We start from the raw sequence: 25227 nt of genomic DNA on the forward strand, positions 1-25227 counted from the left end.
GGCACTTACATCACTTCTATGAGCCTGAGTTTCCACATCTAAAAATAATACCGGGGTGAAAATCCAGTTATATAATATATTAAGAATATGATTGAGAGTGTCCGATACATCATAAATGGTGAATAACAACAATAAAAACAATAGAGGTGAATTAAGACTCCTGCTGTATTTATCTTTACATATTTTGAATACCTATCTTGCTGTCTGCTGCCTTATTTTGTTCATGTCATTCTTGGCAAAGCTAATCCACAGCACTCATAATGGCTTACATAAAAGCTCAGCCTTGCTGCACATACTGGTTTTTTATAGTATGTAGTTCGGTAAACACTGTGACTACAGTTTACTTTTGTTGGCGTACACTGGAAAGGGAGGCAGGGGAGGTCAGGGGTCATGGTTAGTCATAGTCAGCCATTTCAGCTTTATAGAAAAAGTAAGGATGACAGAGGGTCATGTTTTAGGTCAGTGATGCAGTTTCAGTTAATTTTTGTACATGGTATGAAATAGGGATTCAACCTCACTCATTTGCATGTGAATGTCCAAAATACCTACCATTTTGGAGAAAGAAAACATTACATCATGAACAAAATAAAAAGTAAATAGACACTGTCAGCCAAGAGGAGTCTAAGGAGACATGACAACGAAATGTAATATGGTATCCTGAATGAGATCCTGGAGGACAAAATGGACCCTAGATAAAAATGAAGGAACTCTGAATAAAGTATGAGTTTTAGTTAATAATAAGATGTCACTCCAGCTTCACTAATTGTGACAAACTTACCATACTAATATAAGATGCTAATAATAGGGAAAACTGGGTGGTGTTTATAGAAATTCTCTGTTCTAGCTTCACATTTTTTCTGTGCATCTAAAACTCTTCCAAAATAAAAAAAGTAATTTAAAAAAAGTAAATTGATAACATCAAAAAGTATTGTGATATCTAGGAATAAACCTAATGAAAGATGTTCAACAAAACTACATTGAAAAATACTAAACTCTACTGAGAGAAATATATCATGTTCATTGATTGGTAGACTCAGTATTGCTAAGGTGTCAGTTCTATCAAATTTGTTTATGGATTCAATGGCATCTTACTCAAAATCCCAGCAAAAGTTTTTACAGAAATTGACAAGATGATTCTAGAATGTATATAGAAACACAAATGATCTACAATAGCCAAAACAATTTTGAAAAGGAACAAAGTTGGAAGAGTTACACTCTCTGATTTCAAAGCTTATTATCAAAGCTTATAAAGTTCCAGTAATCACAATAATGTATTATTGACAAAAGTATTGACATATAGAGCAGTGGAAAAGAAGAGAGTCTAGAAATTGACACACCAATTGACCAATTGAATTTTGGAAAGGTCTGAAGTAATTAAACGGGAAAGAAAAGTTGCTTTTAATAATGATGTGTGAACAACTGAATGTTCATATTAAAAATGAATATTGATGTCTACTCATGCCATAAATCAAAATGAATTCAAAATAGACTTTACGTTTAAGTGTAAACTTAAGTGTAAGTTTATTTCTAAAATAAAATACAGGAGAAAGATTTTGCAACTTTGGGATGAGCAAATATCTCTTAGACTAAACATATATGAAGAAAAAGATAAATTGGACTTTATCTAAATTAAAACTTTTTGTTCATCAAAGGACACTGATAGGAAAACCAAAAGGCAAACCACAGATTGGGGGATAATATTATCAATAGCTGAACCTGACAGATCTTTTGTATTCAAAATATTTAACTCAGAATATATAAAGTGCTTTTAAACTCAATAATTAAATGACAAACAATTCAATTAAAAATGGCTAAAGACTTAAAAAAGCACTTTAGAAAAGGAGATATATAGTTAATACACACAATGAGAAGATACTTAATATCATATCAGTCTTTGGGGGACTGCACATTAAAGAACAGCAAGATGATACGTCACAGCAACAGGATAGCTAAAATTAAAATGACTAATAATACCAAGTATTGGTGAACATGTGGAGTTGCAGAAGCTCTCATACATTGCAGAGAGTTGTGTAAAATAGTACCACTTTTTGAGAAAACATTTTGGCAGTTTTTTATGAAGTTAAACAAATACCATACAATCCAACAATTTCACTCTCAGGCATTTATCCAAGAGAAATGGAAATATATGCCCACAAAAAGAATTGGACATGAATGTCACAACAGCTTTATTCATAGTAGGCAATAACTGGAAACAACTCAAATGCCCATCAAAACATGAATGGCTAAGCATACTGGGTGTATTTATAAAATGTTATATAAAAAAGTTTAGTATAAAATATAAATTCTATAAAATAGAATACTGAGCAATAAAGGGGAATAAACTAGGCATACACACAACATGGATTAATCTCAAAAACAACTGAGTGAAAGAAAGCAAACACAGAAGAGAACGTACTGTGTGATTTTTTTTTCAAGTCCTAGAATAGGCAAAACTAATGTATAGCGATAGATTTCAGATCAGCATTTGCACTGGTATGGTCCTAAGCATTAATACTTTCTTGAATACCTTGCCCTTGGCACCTCAGTCACCGGACCCTAGTACTGGCTCTGATAATCATTGACACTTGTCCTATGAAATAAGTCCATTGAGAAGTGATGTGGTTTGAAGACTTCCTACTCTCCCCATCTAGTTTATAATTCATAATCATTAGTCACCAAAGTTTTATAATAAATAATAGTGAAAAAGTTTTGATTGGGATTTTTATCTTGAAAAATATAACTCAATGATGGAAAGTACCTCATAGGGAATCTAGTCAATAATACTGAAATAATGTGACAGATGGTAACTACACTTATTATGGCGAGCATAGTGTAGTGCATAGAATTATCAAATTACTATGTCATACACCTGAAACTAATTTAATGTTTGCCCAAAACACAGATAAGGTATATTTCTTATAAACAAAACTACAATATAACTTATGAAACAGTCTTATTTTATGTTTAAGATAATTTAGTTTATAATTCCAACTATGATATAGTCTTAGAACAATCAAAGCAAGAATCAAGTGCCGTTACTTGTGTGTGCATTTGTGTGTGTGTGTGATTCTTTAAAAATTGAGCTATATTGGACAGCTATGTACAAAAGAATAAAACTGCACCACTTTCTTACACCATACACAAAAATAAACTCAAAGTGGATCAAAGACCTAAATGTAAGACCTGAAACCATAAAAATCATAAAAGAGAACATAGGCAGTAAACTCTTGGACACCAGCCTTAGCAATATTTTTCTGGACTCCTCAGGCAAGGGAAATAATAGCAAAAACAAACAGTTGGAACTATATCACATTAAAAAGCTTTTGCAGAGCAAAGGAAATCGTCACCAAAACAAAAAGGCAAGTTATTGAGAAGATATTTGTAAATGATATATTTGATAAGAGGTTAATATCCAAGATAAAGAATTCATATAATTCAACATCAAAAATAATAATAATCCAACTTAAAAATGGACAGATCTGAAGAGACATTTTTCCAAAGAAGACATACAGATGGCAAACAGACACATGAAAAGATGTTCAACCTCACAGATCATCAGGGCAATGCAAATCAAAACCACAATGAGATATCACCTCACAGTAGTCAGAATGGCTAGTATCAAAAAAGCAAGAAATAAGAAGTGTTGGTGAGGATGTGGAGAAAAGGGAACCCTTGTGCACTGTTGCTTACAAGATAAATTGGTGCAGCTGCTATGGAACAGAATGGAGGTTCCTCAGAAAGTTAAAAATAGAACTACCGTATGATCCAGTAATTCTATTTCTGAGTATTGACAAAAAAAAAAAAAAGAGAGAGAGAGAGAGAAAGAAATGAAAACACTAATTCAAAAAGATATATGGAATCTTATGTTCCTTACAGCATTATTTACAATACCCATGAAATGGAAGCAATCCAGTGTCTATCAATAAATAAATGGATAAAAAAGATATATATATACACACACATACCATACATATACCATATATAAGTATATATATATATAACACACACACACACGTATATATACACACACACATACACATACACAAAATGGAATATTACTCAGCCATAAAAAGAATGAAATCTTGCCATTTTTAACAACTTGGATGGACCTAGAAGGTATTATGCCAAGTGAAGTAAGTCAGACAGAGAAAAAAATATACCATATGATTATATTTGTAGTCTAAAAAACAAATGAACAAGCAAAACAGAAACAGACTCATAAACACAGAGAACAAACTGGTGATTCCCAGGAGGATAAAGGGGATGAGGGCATAGGCAAAAAAGATAACGGGTATTAAGAGGTACAAACTTCCAATTATAAAATAAATAAGTAATGGGAATGAAAAATACAGCATCAGAAATACAGTTAATAATATTGTAATCACTTCTATGCTGATAGATGGCAACTACACTTATTGTGGTGAGCATTTTATCATGTGCAGAATTGTCCAATCACTATGTTGTACACCTGAAGCTAATGGTGTATGTCAACTGTACTTCAAAAAAATTGAGCTATAAGACATTGTTAATTTTACTTTTGCATCGCACTCATAAAGATCAGTTTGCAATGATATACATGGTCTTTACACATTTTCTCAAGGATCACTCCCTAAGTTTTGATGTTAAAGTCATTTTCTTTTAAAACATCATAGTGTTACCTCATTTGCTTATGTTCTGTTCTTTTGCTGCTTATTCTGCCATATCCCTATCTGTCATTGCCTTTGGGGATGATTAAAGCAATTAACGCTAGATTTATAAGAGCCCACATCTTCTGCAAGATTTGTAATTTTACTTTACCATCCATTTTCATTGTTTTTGCACTGTATTTTGGGGATTTTAAAAATAGCTAACAACCTATGAGGTACTGACTGCAAATACTATTGACACAACAAGAGGAGAGAAGCTAAAATTAAGTCAGAGGGTTGTTTGAGGGAACACTAGCTTTTAAAGAGATCAGTTCTTTCAGGGACACAGATAATGAATACTAAGATAACAGGGACCTCCCATACTTGGAGCATAGTTCCCTGAAACAAGTTGTTCTGAAATTAAAGTGCTTTGTCTCAATAAATTGTCTTTGGATGAATTCCTACCCATATGAAAAAAGTAAAATTAAATCCCTACTTCACTCCAAATACTAACATGAATAACAGATAGATTAAAGAGAAGTTAAAAGAAAAATTTTAATATGATTAGGAAAAAATACAGGAGAATATTTTTATGACATTCGGATGGGGAAGGATTAAATCAGATAAAAGGCACAAAAGAGAAAAGATTGATGAATATGTCCACATTAAAAAATATGAGTTCATCAAAATAGATAAAAAGGCAAATTGTAATTAGAAATAATTTAAAATATATGTAAAACAAAAATAAAAATCTAGATGACATAAAGAATTTCTTTAGATCATTAAGAAGAAATTCATCATTAAATAGAAAAATTTGCATAAGCGAAAACACTAGTAACTCAGCTTCTGAAAGTGTTTAACAACCCATGTGAAACATGGAAAACGCAAATTAAAATGCAATAAGATATTGCTACTTCTGGCAATAGCATATTAGCTTATTTTAGACAATCTCTCCTCCAATAATAGACAAGCTTGAAAAAATTTCTTTTTTTTTTTTTTAAAGACTTTATCCATCTATGAGACAGAGTGAGAACAAGCCTGAGCAAAGGGGAGAGACAGAGGCAGAGGGTGAAGCAGGCTCCCCATTGAGCAGGCAGCCTGACCTGGGGCTCGATCCCACGGTCCTAGGACCGTGACCTGAGCCAAAGGCAGATGCTTAAGCGACTGAGCCACCCAGGCACCCCCTGACAAAATTTCCTTAAAAATTTCTTTGAAAAAATTAATAAGATAATAGTGGAACAGTAAGAACTTGCAATTCCAGGATTAGAAGAGGGGTAGAATCCCAAAAAGGTGGCCCTGTAACTTGAACTGTTTGTCTTCTTAAGAAATTTGCTACTATTAAAGGGACAGATGAGAGCCTCAAGTTATTGTTTTCAATATCAATGTTTAGCCCTCAAACAAAAATAATGAGACACACAAAAAGACAAGAATTGACTAATAACTGATAGAAAATAACAAATAGTAGAAACAGACCCATAAGATATCCAGATATTTTTCCTATGAGACATGGATATTAAAGTAATCAAGATTAACTGGTTAAAATATTAAATAATGAGGTGGCGAATTTTGGTGGAAAACCTGATAGTATACAAAGGGATCAAGTGGAAACTGGAGAATTTTAAAATATAATAACTGAATTTAAGAACCCAAATCAATGGGCTTAATAGAAGATTAGATACTGAAGTTTAGAAGAGAGGACTAGTAAAAGGGCAGATGGGCCAGAAGTAAATATCCGGAATGGAGAGGTATCATTTTCCGAAGTATTTTTGAGGCCGGCATTATCTTAATACCAAAAACTGACAAGGATATTATAGGAAAGTAAAACTACAAGTCAATCTTTCCCTTGAAAATAGATTTTTAAAAATAAGACAAATCACCTTTTAAAACCTATAATGTCAATTTTCAGTGAAATGCTGAATTTTATCTTTGACACTGGGAGTGAAACAATTTTGGCTATTATTTCTGCTTCTATTTAATGATATATCAGTGGCCTCATCTTTTATATGTTTGGGAGTATTTGCATATATATATTTTTTCTAACCAATGAGAAATAGAGAAAGTAGGCAAAAGTGTTAAACTGCTACTTGATAAACTATATTAAGCAACTCACAAACTTCTGTAAAAGTGCTCATCTTCACTCATCATCAGGTAAATGAAAATTAAAAGTAGAGTGTGATACACAGTCACCAAAATGGTTATTCTCATACACAGCTGTGGGAATGCAAACTGTAGAACAAGCTTGGATATAATCATTTGGCAGAATCTACTAAAATTGGGCAGATGCATGTCTTAAGATCCAGTAATAGTCAACACAAACACATGCTTTAAAAAACATGCAAACATATCATTAAACGAATACTACAAATAACTTAAATGTTGAAATACAGAATTATAAATAAATTGGGTAGGTACATACAGTAGAGAACTATACAACAATGAACAGTAATGAATTATTGCTACACACGATGGAAATTAATCTCACAAACATAATATTAAGCAAAAGAATCCAGACACAAAAACATGTGTTGTAGGATACCATTTCTAAGTAGCTTTGTTTGCAAAAGCAAAAAATCTAAAGACAATCCAAATAGCCACAAACAGGAAAATGTGAAGCATAATCACATAATAAAAGTCCACAAATAGTGAAAATGAATGAACTAGCATTTCATACACAAAAATATTAAATGAAAAAAGCAAGGCTTAGAAGATGTTAAACTAACTAATGTATTGTTTAGAGATTCACATACATATAGTAAAACTATGAGGGGGGAAAAGGGAATGAGAATGCAAAATTCAAACAGTACTTTTATAAAATGTGAACTCTGTGAGTCAGGGCTTTTTGTTGGTTTTTTTATTTTAATGTTTTTCAGCGACTAGAACAGTGTTTGACACATAATAGCCATGCAAAAAAATATTTTTCAGTAAATAAATCAATGAAGAGAGAGAAGAATGATATGGGAAGTTGCAGTAGGACTGGTGAAGTTCTGTTACGCAGCCTGGATGATGGGTACATAGAGGTGTGTGTCCCAGTGCTCCCCATCCTACATGTATGTGAATATGTAGTCTTCGGGATTATGAAATACAGTACGAAATACTTTAAAATTTAAAAATGCACTACTGAATTTTCATATTGAGAACATCACCAAGTAAGGTACAAAACAGACCTCCTTACTGCATCGTGCAGCCCAAATTATTCCTGCTGCTGCCTTAGCCTTCACGGAAGTGGATATGGGAGTGCTAAGTACAGGGTGGGTGGGAGGCACAGGAAGAGCCTCAGACAGGCTGGTTGACTCCATATTTTAGGTAAAAAGCAGATACAAAATTAACATTTTACATATGTTTTTATATCGAAGTGGCCATGTTGATATGTCTTGGTTTGTGCCTGTGTGAGAGCTAAGGAATGAAAAAGAAAAAGAGATAGGTAGGTCTGTTTGTGGGGGTGGGGAGATTTTTAAGTCATAGAGGGCTTTTTAAGAAGGAGGAACATTTAATTTTAATTTTTTTTCCTTTAGCTCCAAAGAGAATTTTTGCAATATATGCAAAACTCTCTTTCTGATGAGTCAATAAATTACCCATACCCAAAATACCAAGGCATCCCCAAAATACAGTCTTAGAAAAGGAGGAATTGGCCCATGTGACCACGTGACAGAGCCTGCCAAAAATACCGTTTCCCCACAACCATGAGGATCAACTGGAAATCAATCCCATTCTTTAATTTCTTCTACTTTCTTTTTTCGTCTTTCAAAAACAAGCCATCTGTTTAAACAACTCAGAGGGTAAATGTTCTTATTAATGTGCCTGTTTCCACAAAGTATTCCAGTTCATTCCAGCAAGTGCTGGCTGAATGCCTAGGCCCTTATGGAAATGTAGATAGTAGTAGGTTCTAGTTCCCAAAGAGCTCAAATACAGAGAAAACCTCCACCATAACCTATTTTATCAGCTAAGAAACTGGGTAATTTCATATTATTCAGAAGTGTACTTTGGTACTGTTGAATGTCATGTGTATGGTGTTATCAACCTTTATTCATCAGGATACCTTAAAGATATTATAAAGATAAGTTACCAACTTCAATAAGATATTCTGCAACAAGCACACAAAATCTACAAAGAATTGTTATCAAAATATGTTAAGTGCCTAGAAATCAATACAAATAACACAAACAATCCAACAGAAAAATGGGTAAAAAATAAAAATAAGCATTTTCAGAGAAAATACATATGTATAATAGATGCATGAAGCAATGCTCAATATTATTAATAATCAGGGAAATGCAAATCAAGATTTCCTGAGATAGCATTTTACTGGCATTTGAGTGACCAAAATGAAAAAGGTTGACAATACTAAGTACTGGAGAGGATTCAGGTCCATAGGGTTTCATACACACTGGTAGGGGTGTAAACTGGTGCCATCTCATTGAATTCTAGTTAGGCCTTATCTCCTAGAGTTAAAGATTCACATACTCTGTGGCCAGAAGTTCTGCTCCAGTGAAATGCTTGCAATGTCCAATAGGTGATAGGTGCTCAAATACTCAAAGCATGGCTGTGCACAATGGCAAAAACAGGGAGACAACCCAAATGCCTGTGAGTGGGCAAATGGATGCTTAAACTGTGGCAGGGTCATCAAAGGAACATGATATAGCAGTCAAATCAAATGAACTGCAGCAATGTACAGCAGTACAATAAACATGACTTTCAGCAACATAATATTAAGTGAAAAAAGTCCCCAAATATTGTGTATGCATGGTATCCTTTTTATAAAGTTAAAAACAACCAGCATAAGAAAAATAAACTTAGAAACACAGAGGCAATTAAACTATTCAAACAGAAAGCAAGAGAATGGTGATGATAGCAATCAGGGTCAGGTGGAAGAACGTAGAATAGATTGAGTTTACCATTTGGATAAATGTCAGCTGCCATGAAGATCTTAGCTTTTGCTTTGCAGAATGAATTTGGAGATGCTTGTTATGATATAAAGGACCAAAGTAAACATAAGTGGGTCCATGCATGGGCTTGTGATGACTGTGTCATGGTACAAGGACCACAGTTAATCCACTTCTGTGCATCCGACGTCCATAATAGAGAAAAAAAACATCATTTGTTATAAAGAGAAGATAAACATTAAAAATGTGGAACAATATTTAAGTTTTAAGAAGAGCATCTGTACACTTCTTCACATTGTCCTTTTACCATCAACTAAGTAAGAGGATAATCATTAATTATGAAAGCAGAGGGCATAAAATTAGCCTGCACATCAACGAAGTCACCTTAAAATCTAACTTTGGACTTGAAAGGGCAGGATATTTCAGGCAGAGAAATCCCATGTGTGAGGGGCTGCAGGTGGACAACTGAGTTATTGAAAGTTGTTCCATTTGACTGGAGCAGAGAAATGGGGGTCGGGAAGTCCACAGGGCCTCATCATGAGGGTCCTTGTAAGCTATATGACAAATTAGGGGCTTCATCTCTAAAGCCACAGGAAGCCATCAAAGAGTTTAATCCAGGGGCTGAAGAGATTAGATTTTGTGCTACAGCTGGACTGGAGGACAGACAGGAGCAGTGAGATTAAGCTGAGGCAGCTATCCAGGTGGGCAATGGTGGTGACTGGAAGGAATGCCAGTTGGGCTGGAGAGAAGTAGGCAGATTAGGGAGTTACTGAGGAAGTAGAAGTAGGACTCAAGGTTGGATGGCAGATAAGGACCAAAGAAGAGTTGTTTGGGCAAGAAAAGAATCATTTCAACTCTGGGGAACTGGCAAGATGGCGGCACAGATGCTGAGACCTGAGAAGATGGGAGGAAGCACATGAACATCTCACCCAGTGTGTTAGTTCACGGTGTCTCACAAACCTTTTCAGATGAAACCGACTTTTCTCCAACAAAGCATGGCTCCTGAGTTCTAGAAATTACAGGGATCCTCTTGTTTCCAAACACGTGGACTGATATGTTAAAAGGCACTGTCTCAAGGTAACATGGGAGGAATCTTTAAAGGAAGGTTCCCCAAATCCATGACCTGACGTTAAAAAAAGCTGCTTCACTTATTTTGTAAGTGATTCTTGGATTAGTTACTTGCACAGCATAAGGCTTAGGAATATTGCTCAATATTTGTGCCACTAACCGCCAGTTTATAAAATGAGGTCAGAGTGCCTCCTTATTTTCCTCCTTTTTAAAAGCGACTTAATTACCGAAGCATGGCTATCCTGGACAGCAGCTAAATAATAAAACCTTTAGCTTCAGGTACAACATACAACAATGACACATATTCTTTCCTTTCATATGGTGGGCCATAAACATATGAAGGCAGCAGCATTAATTTCCTATAGAATGATTGCCAAGATGAAGTTTTCTGATCAGTGGTAAAATAGGCATGCCGGGACCTCTGGCTTGTAAGAGTCCTGTGATATGGCCAGTTCTGTGGTCATTTTTATACACAATTCCCCCAGAAACTTTTAAAACAAGACAGCCATAGGAGTGATACATTGCCAGGCTGCAAGAAATATTGGCCCATTACCTCCAGATCAGTCCCTGAAGGGTTACTGTTAATATTTGGCTTTGGGGAGAGGAGTCAATAAAAATCCATGTTCATGGTACTTTATATACTCAGGTGCAGGCAGAGAGAAGGCTAAGGGAAATAAAAATAGTGTACATAGCACATAATAAGGATCATTAATATCAGTTACCAATTCTAACACTGCCAATGTGTGTGTTTATGTGGATGGTAATATAGCAAAGTAGTTAGCAGAATGGATGTGGGTGTCCAAGAGATTGAAGTCAAATCCTGGCTTTGCCAATTAGGAAGCAGTGGGACTGAAAAAATTATTTGAACTCTAAATCTCAGTTTTCTCATTGATACGTTGGGACAATATGCTGCTTCCTTGGTGAATTAACACATGCAAAGAATCTAGATCAGTACTTGATGTATCATAGGCATTCAACAAATGGAGAAATGTAAGTAGAGCAACATAAATGTATGCTAATGATCCATAGCAAGCTAGCATCTGAGATTAGACCTAGATGCCTAGAATAACTAAAATATTATAAAATACTTACATTTGTGGATGGTTGATTTTTTAACATGGTCTGCAGGAAACATAGTATCATATTCCATTGACTCTAAGATATGCATTTTTAAATATTTAAATGAAGGTCATTGGCTTTGCCTACACATATATATCAAAGTTCAGAAAAAAGACGATAGCAGTTTGGAAGAAAAATCCAGATCCAGTAATGGAGCATTCTTTTAAGAAATGCTACATCATCTGTGGAGAAAGGGGATCCCTCCTACATTGCTGGTGGGAATGCAAGTTGGTACAGCCACTCTGGCAAACAGTGTGGAGGTCCCTTAAAAAGTTAAAAATTGAGCTACCCTATGACCCAGCCATCACACTACTGGGTGTTTACCCGCAAAGATACAGACGTAGTGAAGAGAAGGGCCATATGCACCCCAATGTTCATAGCAGCATTGTCCACAATAGCTAAATCGTGGAAGGAGCCGAGATGCCCCTCAACAGATGACTGGATTAAGAAGCTGTGGTCCATATATACAATGGAATATTACTCAGCTATCAGAAAGAACGAATTCTCAACATTTGCTGCAACATGGACGGCACTGGAGGAGATAATGCTAAGTGAAATAAGTCAAGCAGAGAAAGACAATTATCATATGATTTCTCTCATCTATGGAACATAAGAACTAGGATGATCGGTAGGGGAAGAAAGGGATAAAGAAAGGGGGGGTAATCAGAAGGGGGAATGAAACATGAGAGACTATGGACTATGAAAAACAAACTGAGGACTTCAGAGGGGGGGGGTGGGGGAGTGGGATAGACTGGTGATGGGTGGTAAGGAGGGCACGTATTGCATGGTGCACTGGGTGTTATACGCAACTAATGGAGCATTGAACTTTACATCGGAATCCGGGGATGTACTGTAAGGTGATTAACACAATATAATAAAAAATCATTAAAAAAAAAAAGAAATGCTACATCATCAATCCTCTCATTGACATGGAGTATGACAATGCGGAAAAATACAAACACTGATGACCTTCAACTACAAAACAATTCAGAAGAGCTGGACGCTGCAGAAACACCTCCTTCCATTTGTTTGTTTTTGCTTTCCGTTTTATAGATGTACAACAGTAATGTTAGGTGTAAATGTATGTCTAACGGTCTCTGTTTATTACATAGAGCATTTGCAAATCAATATAAAGTAAAATTTCTGGTGTTACATCTTTGTGTCATAGTGTTAACTGTCTTTGTTGTCCCGGCATACAGATAACGAACACCTTACAACTGATGACAACTTAGCTTTACTGAAATACAGTAAACAAGAACGAGTCAAGAGAATTTAGAATTCAAGAGAATTCTGAGTTGATAAAGGCCAACCTATCTGGATTCAAATCTTAGCTCCTCTATTTCCAGTTGTGTTATCTACGGACAAACGACCACCCTTCTGAGCCTCTGTAAAATGACAGTTTTACCTAAACCATTAGGCAAACTCTATGGATTAAACAAAATAATATATACGTAGTGTTTAATACCATACTGTGTAAGTACTACACGAGAGCAATAAATGATTGATATAATTGTTATTATGATAATTAATAATCTATCATTCTATTTAAGAAGTCAAACTACTGATATTTTTCACAGCATATAACAGAAAGCCATGCGTTACAGCTGCTATTCACCCACATAAAATAAAAATAGACAATTACATGTATTAACATAAACTGTAAGTTAAGCTCCTGTATTTTAGTTTAAGCATAATCTAAAAATAAATGAATGTTCACCATATTTGAAAGTTACATTTATAATGGTCTGATATAAAATGTAATTTAAATGCTCTACTCAAAAGGTTAAGTTGGGGTGGTCAAGGGCAATACAAAGACAGGTGGCCATCATCTAGCTGAAACTGATGAACGGAGGAATACCTGATTGCTAATCGAAAAGTCAGGCCATGTATACTAAGAATACATAGACTGAAAACATCATTGTCATCAACAGGGGTTTCAAATGCAAGGCTTCAACAACTGAGGGATGGAGACTTGCAATCTAACTGCTACATACATGGACAATTAAGAAAAATGTTCTAGGGGGGAGAGTAGTAGGTAGTCCTTCATTTAACAGTAAATAAGGTGATAGCGTGTTATAGATGCAGAGGCCTATCTGAAGATCCTCCCTGATTCTCAAACTTAAGATTCCTGTTAAAGAAAAAATAACTGTGGTTCTCTGGTGCAGACTTAAGTATTTTATTATAATGCTACTTAAATGTCTACATATAAAACTAGATATAAGGAATTTAATGTCCAAGAGAATCAGGGGGAAAAAAAGCCAGACAAAGCCAAAACAATGAAAATTGACTGCATTTGTTAAATGTCATTGAAGTCGTTTTGCTGAAACCCACTAACTGCTTGCAATTTGAGTAGGGTATTGACGGAACAAAGATTCCTTTGAGTTCAGCCTGCCAGAAACACCATGCTGGTTGTGATGAGCCATTTACTTGTCACTGTTCTCTATTTGAACTACTGCAAAACTTTATCCCTCACTTGACATGCATTTATTAAGTCTGCCTGTATTCTCTTCTCATTGGCCTCTAATAAATACATGGTTGCAATGCAATCACAAACTCAGCTGTGAGTAAGAACAGCATAGTAGTTATCTACCATTTTGTAACATACACCACAAAACTCGGTGACATAAAATAGCAATAATAACCTATCTCTCCTTGTCTGTTTGGTCCAGGAGCCCATGAGTGGCTCAGCTGGATAGTTCTGGCTTGGGCCTTTCATGAGGTCATAGTTAACTGGTGACTGAGGCTGGGGTCCTCTCAAAGTCTTCATCACTGCCGTGCCTGCTAGCAGGACTAGGAGGACTTGAACAGTTGGGGATCCACTAGCAGTCTCTATAAAGTCTCTCCGTTTGGTCACTACAGCGTGGCAGTGTCACAAAAGCCAGATTTCTTATATGATGACTCAGAGCTTCCCATGTACGCATGGAATGGAAGTTTCCTTAAATCACAGTGTAGGACAGAATGCACTTAAATAAACAGGAAAAGAAGATGAACTGGAAAGTGTTTTGTGAGTTGGTGAAGCTAAAGAACTTGATGTATTCATGGATGACTTTTGGTCTTTTTAAGTGTCTTTCCCACATATTCAAATGATGATTAAAGGGCCCACTCCACAAATAGCTAGGGTTTCATGTCAACATCGTGCAATGTTCTTCCTTCATTCAGTGAATATCCACTGTTGACACACTCTTCTATGTATGGGGTAAATACTAATAAGAGAAATGCACACTCATTTCTCATGGGTAATTGGGTTTGGTGGGGAAGACAAGCTTTAGGAAAATAATTATAAAGGCAATAAATGCTACAAAAGGGAAATCATAAGGTGCTGTGGGAATGTTAACTTAGTCTGGACGAGAGGGCTAGAATAGGGAATGGCAAGCCAAAATCCAGAGAATAAGGTGAAGGAGACGTGGCTAAGGAATTTCAGGCCTTTCTTATATTTGCTTTTGACAGGGTGTATCTCTTGCTTCAGATGCTTCAGATATCATACAAGAAAGTTGTGGCTACCACTAAAATAGATTTCTGGTCCATACAAGAATGTTCTTGATGAATATGCCTAACAGTTCATAATTAAGGATTATTTGATGGTATGTAAATACTGGTAAGGCATGACAGGAGAACAGATATTCAAATAGCTTGAGTCTGTTCTCTGTAAACCATCATCCCATGAAGACCGGTCATTGTCTAGATGGTTTTCAGATGGGCTAGTAGCACGTGGTTGGTTAATTCATGCTGGGTAGTCTATGCATCAGGGCTTGCCTTCCACTAGCAATTGGTTTCTCCATTTCTGCAGCTGAGAAGAGACAGAAAGAACAGCTTACCTCTCATTGTCTTCAAAAGGAGCTGGGGCAGCTGTCTCTGCAGCAGGCAAGCTTTGTTTTCATTGAATTTCCACTTGTGTCAGTAGGGCTCTCATGATTTGAGGGATAACTCTGCCATTTTAGAAAGAAATAAGAAAGGTGAGAGAGGTGGGGGCAAGACCCTTCTTGCCTCTGACAATTCAGAAGCTCTGAACTTCCTCTCTGTGGGGAGAAAACATTTTAACCCACACCTGGAAGGAGATGACAAGACCTCCTCAGAGTCCCTGAATGCTGGGGCAGAACTTTCTCCTCTGTTGTCCTGCACACAGTTGGCTTGATTAGCTTTCATCTACCTCTTATATTTGAGACAACATTGTTATCCCAAATGACTGTGATGCAGCCTGCAATCCATTCATTAATTTCCCATTATCTGGAGGGAGAAGAGTGTGTGTGCTGGCTATTGTATTAAGGAAGGGTTCATACTAAAAATATTTAACTGAGGGAAAGGGTTGACTAATCAGAATGGAAACTGGCCACAGAGGGTAGATATTAGCCTTTTAATTTCTTAGTTGTGGGAAGGTCCAGGAGTCCTAAGGTAAGAGAGAGAGTCTCAGAATTGTTGTCATTTGCCAAGTGGTATACACATATTTTAGAGTAACTGGTGCATCTACAATGGTAGTGTGTTTTGAATAATTTGATGTGTGCTGCACTGTATGCATATCCTAACATAACAAGGCATGTACTGCAAAAGAATTGGGGCATCAAGACGAGATTTCAGTGTCTGGTTCTTTCTCTTGTTATGGGGCTTTAGGGAAGTCACTTCTCTCCCTCAGCCTCAGGTTTTCCATCAGGCTAAATGATGTTTAAGCCTCCTTCCAGTCATAACATTCATTTCCACAATTCTATAGCCATGATCCAGGGGCCGTTTTTATTCTTAACATGCAACATTGTGCTATGATCGAGAGCCAGCCTGCTACTTGAGTCTGAATCCTGCCCAGTGATCCAGGGCAGGTTCACTACATTTTCTAGGTCAAATTTCTACAACTGTTAAAATGAGGATTACAATGGGATCTACCACACAGGGTTGTGATGAGGGTTCGAAGGGACAGCTCAAGTAGAGTATTTAGCACTACGTGTGGTACAACTATACTCAACTGATGTGAGCTCGTATTCTGATGGCTAGAGTCGGCTGAAGGGCTACAGAGCATTCTTTTTCATACTTCAAATCCATCCATGAATTTCAAGGTTATGTTTCAAGTCCAAGTTGCCCTAGCTCTTGAGCCCACTCCTAATGTTAATGGCACATTGAATGTAAGGGGGAAGGTGGCATGGGGCCATGGCTTCAGAACGTGTGCCAGGCATGGCCAAGGGCCCATTCTCTGATGTCTCAATCTGTTCAGCAGGACTCTGCCACGTGCCAACTTTTCCTAAACCACAAAAAGATTTAGAGTTTGTGGTGAAGTGAGATGTTCAACAAAGGAGAATTCTGCTTTTTGTTGGAAAGTGGAAATGGAATTTCAGGGTCTCTTCATTTCAGATGTTATCCTTGTCCATCTGGAGGGGTGAAGAGCCTGAAAGATGTGGGGAGGGCTCTGGACAGAACACATCCCAGTTAGAATTGTCCTAATAAATTTTAATATGAAGGATATGGACATATGAATGGGAGTGGCTCAGAGCTTTTCATTAAGTATAAAAAATGAATACAGTGGTCATATATCTGGAGATGGTCTGTCTATCTATCACCTATCTATTGAATTGGTTATAAAGTGGTTGAAGTCCTGGGAATTTAGTGGCCCATTTCATTGAAGGGTCCAGAAAATGGGTTGAGTTTAGACTTGTCTAGTTCAAGTTGCTCAAATATTTTATCAAGACTTATTCTTTATCTTTCAGTTCAGTTTTCTTCTATTTTGGCTTTTTTTTCAAGGATATTTTCCCCAAGTGGTGGCTAAGAAGTCAACTAGTAACCCTAGACTTGCATTTTATCCATTTCTCAACCCTAGCAAAAAAGAACACTTCTTTCCAAATCAAGCAGCAAAATCCCAGGGGGGATTCTTATGGGTCCAGCTTGAGTTATACATCTTTCTCTGAATTTCACCAAGGCCAAGGGGAAACAACGCTAGCTGGCTGGGCCCAGGCCTCAGACCATCCCTTCGAGCCAAAAGGAAGTATTAAAATCAGACTTCACACACCAAAATTAAGAGAAAGTTTGGTTGCCTGAAAGAAAATTGGAGTGTTTTTCCTCCCCGAAGAAGGCAGTAAAACCAACAGATCCCATTACAAGTAAGAATTTAGAATGAAAAAAGTCATCAACGCACATGTGCACACAGACATGTTTATCTGGAAACTTTCATGAAACAGCTGGGAAAATCCGCTGTCAATCTTGAAGAATTATTTTGTTGTTTCCTTTTCTTTAGCAAAGTCCTGGAGGTTCATTCATCCAGCAGTCTTCACCTCTGTTGAGCCTTGCCCCTTTACCTGGTGCTAGAAGCTGAGGACACAGAAGAACAGGACACTCCTGGAACTCATGTCTGGTGTCTGGCTGAGAACAGAACATGCCACTACTCTGTTATACTGCTCTTCTATCCGGATTTCTATATTCCGTCATTCTTCTCAAATAAAACTTGGACCTGCTTCTTTCCCTTTGAATGCTGAAGGCTCCGTCTCCAGGTTCCCTTGCTGGAAGGCATATTATGAAATGGGATGTACCATCAGAGATGAAGGTAAGAAATCTGAACTGCATGGCCTCACATAAACCCCGCTAGGTCTCTGTTAGGGGCTCCTTCCCCTTTCAACAGGTGTAAGGACAAAAGGCCCATTGTCCTTAGGAGCCTATAGAATAAATAGAAAGAACATGTCCTTGCTGGTTAATCTGCTGGCGATAAAGAGTATTGTTTTATGTACTGCCATCTCCACGGTTCCACGGGATGAGTTCTATTGTGGCACAAAGTCCGCTTTGTCTTTCCAACCCACTGAGATGTTTAAATTGACCTTTCATATATTCCTTGGCTGTCACAACCTGAGCACTGAGTTGGTATTATGCATTGAAAGGATTATCAATTTTTTTTTTTTCCCTACAAGGGCACTGTCATCTACAGAGATGCTAGGATGCTGAAAAACAGTGTGATTCTCTTCTGCTTTAAAAAAAAAAAATAGACTTTTTTTTTTTGAACAGTTTTAGGTTTACAGAAAAATTGAACAGAGTACAGAGTTCCCATCTACTCCCTCACTTTGCCCTCTTCCCCAGTTTCCCCCATTGTTAACATCTTGCATTAGTATGGTCCATTTGTTTTAATTGACAAGCCTACATAAATATATTGTTGTTATCTGAAATCCATAATTTATATTACATTACTGTTTGTATGGTACAATCTATGGATTTTCACAAAGATATAATGACATGTATCTACCATTATAGTATCACACACAATAGCTTTCCTGCCCTAAAAATCCTCTATGCTCAGGCTATTCATCCCTCTCTCCCCACAACCTGGCTAACCATTAATCCTTTTACTATCTCCATAGTTTTACCTTTTCCAGAATGTCATACGGGACTCATACAGGATTTAGCCTCCTCTCTGGATTGGTGTCTTTCCTTAGCAATATGCACTTGTCTCCCCCATGTCTTCTTGTGAGTGGATACCTCATTTCTTTTTATTGCTGAATAGCTTCTGCTTAATATTTAAAGCTTCCCGGGTTTGAGAGCAGAATGATTGCCTCACCCCCATTGGCATTTTTCACATTCAAAAAGTGGGCTTGCTGCATGCGTTATGTGAGAGAATTAAATAACTATTTCAGAATGGTTTCAAGTACTCTTTGTACAGCTGAAGAAAGAAAGAACAAATTCTAGTATCTCTATCACAGCCAGACTAGAGGTGGCCTGTTTAGGCTGCAGCACCCCCAGAGTTCTTGGCATTTTTACCCAGAAGAATTTGTGTCCGTATAATTAGTGTTTTCCCTAAAATAAATGATTTTTTTTAGTTCCAGAAACATCAGAGGTGCCACTTACCTGATTAGTAATAACATTCATTTTTAAGACATGAATTGAGCATTTTTTTTCCTTTTTACACTTCTTAAACAAAGCCCATTTAGTCCACGCAAAGAGTGGTAGAGGAGCTCCCACTCACTTACCTGGCATCTGATAGTCATAAAAGGTACAGGTTTTCGAATTCAAGATTGTACAGTTAATTTCCTGGCTCTGTCCCTTCCTGGCTGTGTGTCTTTTTAACAAACCATTTCTCCTCTCCTAGCCTCAGTTTGCTCTTCCATAGCCCACAACTAATAATAGGGCTCTCTCTTTTAAAACCATTATGGATATGGAAGGAGCTAATCCATGGAGAGCATGGAGCACAGTTTCAACAACAAAAAAACATCCTCAAACCTCATCCAGTCCCCATGAGGCAACAGGTCTGTGTGTAAAGGAAATACCAAATATAGTGTAGGTGCTCATTAAATTATTCCTGACTGATCAAGGGGGCAGAGGGAGGGCAAATCCTTTCATGGGCAGGTTCTCAGAGAACACACGCATGGAAGCAGACTTAACTGGGATCGAGCATGATGGGGGAGATTAGGTACCCTGTGCTATCCAACACAACCGAGGACAGCACTTCTAGTACCTTTTGACTCTCCTCCTTCTGGGATGGGGCCGCTCCTGCTAACTCACATTCTTCTCTTCCCCACCCTTGAAAAGCCCATTTCCTGAGCAAGTGCATGCTTTGGTAAAGTGATTAGCAGACAACCTGGTTCCTAAATTTAAAGAACGATTTCTTTAGGGTGAAACTGATGTTGTAGAATCATTCTCTGTCTCTCCTCCTCACCCTTCCCCCCCCCCACGACATCTCTCAGAAAAAATAAATGATCAGCTAATAGTTATTAAGATGACAATGGCTCAAGAAATCCCAATCCCACAAATGCAAGAGCTAACTATGTACCTTGGGTGTCATTTTTTATCCTACTTTTGCTTTTTACTCACTTTCATTTTGCAGATGAAGGCTCTCTTGCCGAAGACAGGGTAAATAAACTCAGACACATCCTGTCTCCTTACATTTTTGTTTATCTATAAACTGTCAGGGATACTGATGAAAATCCACTAAAGCATGCTCCAAGCACTTATCCCAAGGCCATGTGAGATGGGAGCATGAAAGCTTGATGTGAGGGGAAGAGATCACCTACAATGATACCAACTTGGCTCTATGTGAAGACATGCATAAACATTAAAGATGCCAACCAAAGATGACCAACTGTGACAGTTAGGGATGGACTCAATTGTATAAAGAAGCAATAATGAAAAAAAAAAATACAGACACAGCAATGTGACAAAGTGTCTACACAGTGAGGAAGTGATAAAGCTTAGGGGTTAATAGCATGCATTTTGGAATGAGAACAGATTTGAAACCTGGCTGGACCTTGTACCTTTTAACCAGGCAACCCATTTAACTGCTCCATGTCCCCTTTGCCTCACGTGCAAAATGGGATAAATCAGTATCTACCTCAGAGGATTATTTTTTGAAGCCTGGATGAGATAAAATAAGGTGCTTGGCTCAGGTAGACTTCCAGTAAGACTTAGCTGTTATTTTTATTGTGTTAATAAGGATTGCAAATCAAGGAACACCTAATAGGCAGCATTGCCCCAATTTTATGACCATAAACCTTTCCTTGCAGGGCATCCTCTGAGGTTAATGTTCTATGGAAAACAATTTGGGAAATGCTGCCTTAAATAAACAAAACCTGAGACTTTTGCGGTGGGAGTATGGGCATTCATCTTGGATATCCTCACTAGCTGTTACAAGTTTTAAAATAAGGCTTGTGGTTGTTCCTATAATATTTTGGACATCGGGTTTTGGGTCAGGAATACTCAATGCTGTCCTCGTTTCTATGGAAAAATCAGATTTCATTTACATCATTTCTGCTTACAGCAACTTTTATGGGACCCAAATAAAAACAAGGACTACCTGAGCCTACTGGCTGCAAGCTTTGCAAAGCAAAATCTTCCCTTTGACCTCTGTCTACCCCATCCTGCTCCAGGTCAGAATGCCCCCTTGTGTCCCATGAACACAGAAGCCATCACCTACCCCTTGGGGAGGTACTATGAACCTGGAAGAAGCATCTCGAGCCCCTCCAGAGAAAGAGAAACTGTGTGCAAGGTTATGGGTATTTTATGATCTGTTATAGATGGATAATCCAAGGTGCAGGCTTACTGCTTGACTTTTTTTTTTTCTTTAAAGCAAGGAAGCTCAGCAGTGAAACTAATTTCCCACAATTCCCAAAGTGGTTTTGCAATAAATCTGTGAATTTAATCAGCCTCCTCTGTTGAGGCAATCTTCCCTAATTGGGTTCTTGTGAAGAATAATAGACATGATGACAAAAATACTTCATCTCTGTAAAGGAAGCCAGAGTCTCATCAATAATACTGATGATAAAGCTCCCATTCCCCGAAAGAAATGGAGCACAGTCCTCTGGTGCAGCCCATGACCAGGCTTGTCTGGTCTTAGGTACTATTAGCTTTTTAGACCATCAAACTCTCCTCCTTCCTGGCCAAACACCAAGAAAATGGAAATCCCAAACTGGAAAATGAGGGTTTCCATCTCTTTGAGCCAGTCACTAGGTAGACTACTCAGTAGACTTCTAGAAATTTTCTAGAAGATTACAAGAGAGTAATGGGGAATTGGATTCAAAATGAAAACAAACATGGAACACAGAATCCAAACAATACAATTCGGTTTCCTTTTTCTGGTAAGTGATTCCTACTCTTTCTTAAATCCTGGGAGTAGTGGGTGGGGTATGGAAGGGTCCCTGCCAGGAATGTAACCCACACAGCTGTTGGCAAGCAGCTGGCAAACCAACCTTGTGACAAAATCAGGTATTGGAGCTAGATGCCTCATGTTCCCCAAGTATTGGACAAAGAGTACGTCCAGATCTAGTTGGGGTCTGCTCTACATAGGTTGGGGGTTGAAAGAGGGAAACCCTAATATTGGAAGCAGGACTGGAAGTGTTGCTCACCCCTGTAGAAGGGGGGTCGAGGAGCAACGGCAGAGGCAGCCTAGATTTTTCCATCCTGGAAAATGAGAGAAGCAAAGCATGATAATTGAATTAGAGATGGAGGAAAAGGAATAATTTCACAAGGATGTCATCTGTACCAGGCCTTCCCCATGAGCCTGGCATTCCAGCACCCTCTCCATTCTTTATACATGAAAGCAGTCCCGACTCATGCCCCCCCCCATGGCCCTTGGCAGTCAACAGATCATGTTATCATGTTGGTGATAAGCACAGGAACTCACCTGTGGTCAGCAGACACAGGGCCAAAACTGCAGGAAGAGATGTAAAAAATGCCATCCTCCCCACAAACTGGACACAAATGCTTACTCGCACAACAAAAGATCTAGTGTGCTTGGTCTCCTCTAGCCTCAGGCCTTCACGAGCACGTGAACAGGGGCACTGATGGGGCACAGATGCAGGAAAAGCCCAGGTTCCCTCGTTTCAGTCCTGAGCTGTGGTTTCTCTGCTTCCTCCCACTGGACGGCTTCAATATGAATTGCTCCCAAAACCAACAGTAAAATTTAACCACCACTTCTTGCAGGAAAAGAAGAAATCCTCATCTCTTCAGAGAATTTTCTTTTGGTGCGGGTCTTGCTGACTTTGGCATGAGTCTCTCTCTCTCTCTCTCTCTCTCTCTCTCTCTCTCTCACACACACACACACACACACACACACACACAAGCCGTGGGGGTTACCAGGTGATCCTTCTAAGTAGACCAGGGCTCTCAAGACAGTGTTGACCCTGGAAAAGAAGGATAAGCATCACCAGAGAACTAATTAAAAATGCAAATTTGTGGTCTCACATGGTCCTACTGAGTCAAAAGCCCTGGGGATTGGGCCCAGCAATGTGTGTTTTAACGAGCCTCTGAGTAATTTCCAATGCACACTTAATTTTGAGACCGCTTACCAGAAGCTGATCATTTCTCCAGAATTCTTTACAATTTTATGTCTGTGTGTTTGCTCCTTCTGTTTATCCCATTTGGCGTGCTTCTTTCCTTTCTGCTTGGCAGGCTCCTATTCAGTCTTTAAAGCCTCTCTAAAATATACCCTCTTCTGTTAGTAAACCTCCCCTGACACCATTCTGCTACCTAAGCAGAATTAATTGCCCCTCATTTGTTTTCTGACAATACTTCAGGTAGCCACTAATATGTTATATTACAATCATCATGTATCTGTTTTCCACACCAGCCTGTGAGAGCAGGAAAATGTCTAATTCAGCAAATGCTTTATACAGATTATCATGGGCCTGTTATTATGTTAGCTCTGGGGACACCAAAATAAAATAATTAAAATATTAATTAAGAAGTGGGACACTGTCTCATTTGCCTAATTCATCATTGCATGTGAAATAAGATTTCAAACCCCTGGCATATGCTAGCTGTGTAATGTTGGGCAAGTTACTTAACCTCTTTAAATCTCATTCAGAGATAAGAACAATGCTAATAGTATGTACCTTAGTGTTTATGGGATGAATAAATTATAAATATGTGTACGGGGGCGCCTGGGTGGCTCAGTCAGTAAAGCATCTGACTCTTGATTTCGGCTCAGGTCATGATCTCAGGGTCCTGAGAATCGCCCACACACCAGGTCATTATGGAACAAAACCTCCTTTAATCCCCACAAAAGCTCCACCAAGGGATATTATATACCTGTTCTTTAAAGGATAAGCAAAGTGGGGCTCTGATAATAAACTACAGTTTTCCCAAGGAGGCATAGCTAGCAAGTGTGAGAGCCAGGATGAAGCAGTGTTTCAGCTCTGGGGCCCCCAAGTGCATTTCTTTGCATGACCCCGGGCTGGGCTCAGTGGGCAACTGTCCTCCTCCATGTCATCAATGACGTTCTCTCTCTCTCCCCCCGCCCCTCCCAAGGATTGGTGAAGAATAGGCAAGGGTCCATACTTCTAAAACTTTGGTAAGAATATAAATGTTATTTGCTGTGTCTACAGATGGGGGGAAAAGGCCCCATTTGGGCCTCTTGGCTCACCTGGTTTGACTAGACCTTCAGGACAGCTGTTATTTCGGTTTGGATCTCTATCTTGTGTTCTCACTCTGGTTGTCCTAATGTCCCCTTTTCAACACATGTTCATGCCTGTGACCCTGGCAGGACCCACAGGGAAAGTTAGGGTGGGGGGACTCCATGACACAAGGGCCGACCCACTCTAGGCATTAAATCTACAGAAGCAGCAGTTTCCTTATTTCTCGAGGTAGCATTTTGTTCCCGTGTACCTGCATAGGAGATGGAAAGGAGAGAGTCAGAGAGAGGAGAGTCCCAGACAAGGAAGAAGCTGCAGGAGAACATGTAGCAGCGAATTCACATGCCATTTGATAACCATCAGCTCGCAGATTTAGATCTTGCCAGGTCAGTGCACTGGTGGAGGCAGGACCCAACTGAGTGAAAGGTGCCTTGCTTCTGGCCCAGCCCATTTCTTCCCTTGGGAGCAAAGAACATGGCAACAAAGGAAATTTTGAAACCCTATCCCACAAACTGTGTGAGATTGAACACAGGGGAATGAATCATTCATTGAATCTCTTTTTAGTTCTTGCATATCACTATGCAATGATGAAGGCAGGCACTTCCCCATTCAGAAATGGGAATAAATTCTAAGAATAATCACCTTTTCACTAAAAAGCTAGGGTGTAATTTTTCCAGGGGTCAACTGGGTACCATGCATATTTTTATAATCTCTTTGGGCTGTTGGAGTGGGACTGGT

The 25227-nt window shown here is 38.3% G+C and overlaps 1 long non-coding RNA gene across 1 annotated transcript in view; it reads left to right on the forward strand.

Annotated features, from left to right (window-relative positions):
* The window catches only part of LOC109490206, a 231471-nt gene that overhangs the window by 80111 nt on the left and 126133 nt on the right, over window positions 1-25227 (forward strand). The window contains exon 2 of the long non-coding RNA XR_004624734.1: window positions 17901-18206. This is a non-coding gene — a long non-coding RNA (uncharacterized LOC109490206). The remainder of the gene's footprint in view (window positions 1-17900; window positions 18207-25227) is intronic.

Source organism: Ailuropoda melanoleuca, chromosome 4, assembly GCF_002007445.2.
Source record: "Ailuropoda melanoleuca isolate Jingjing chromosome 4, ASM200744v2, whole genome shotgun sequence".
NCBI classification, from domain to species: domain Eukaryota; kingdom Metazoa; phylum Chordata; class Mammalia; order Carnivora; family Ursidae; genus Ailuropoda; species Ailuropoda melanoleuca.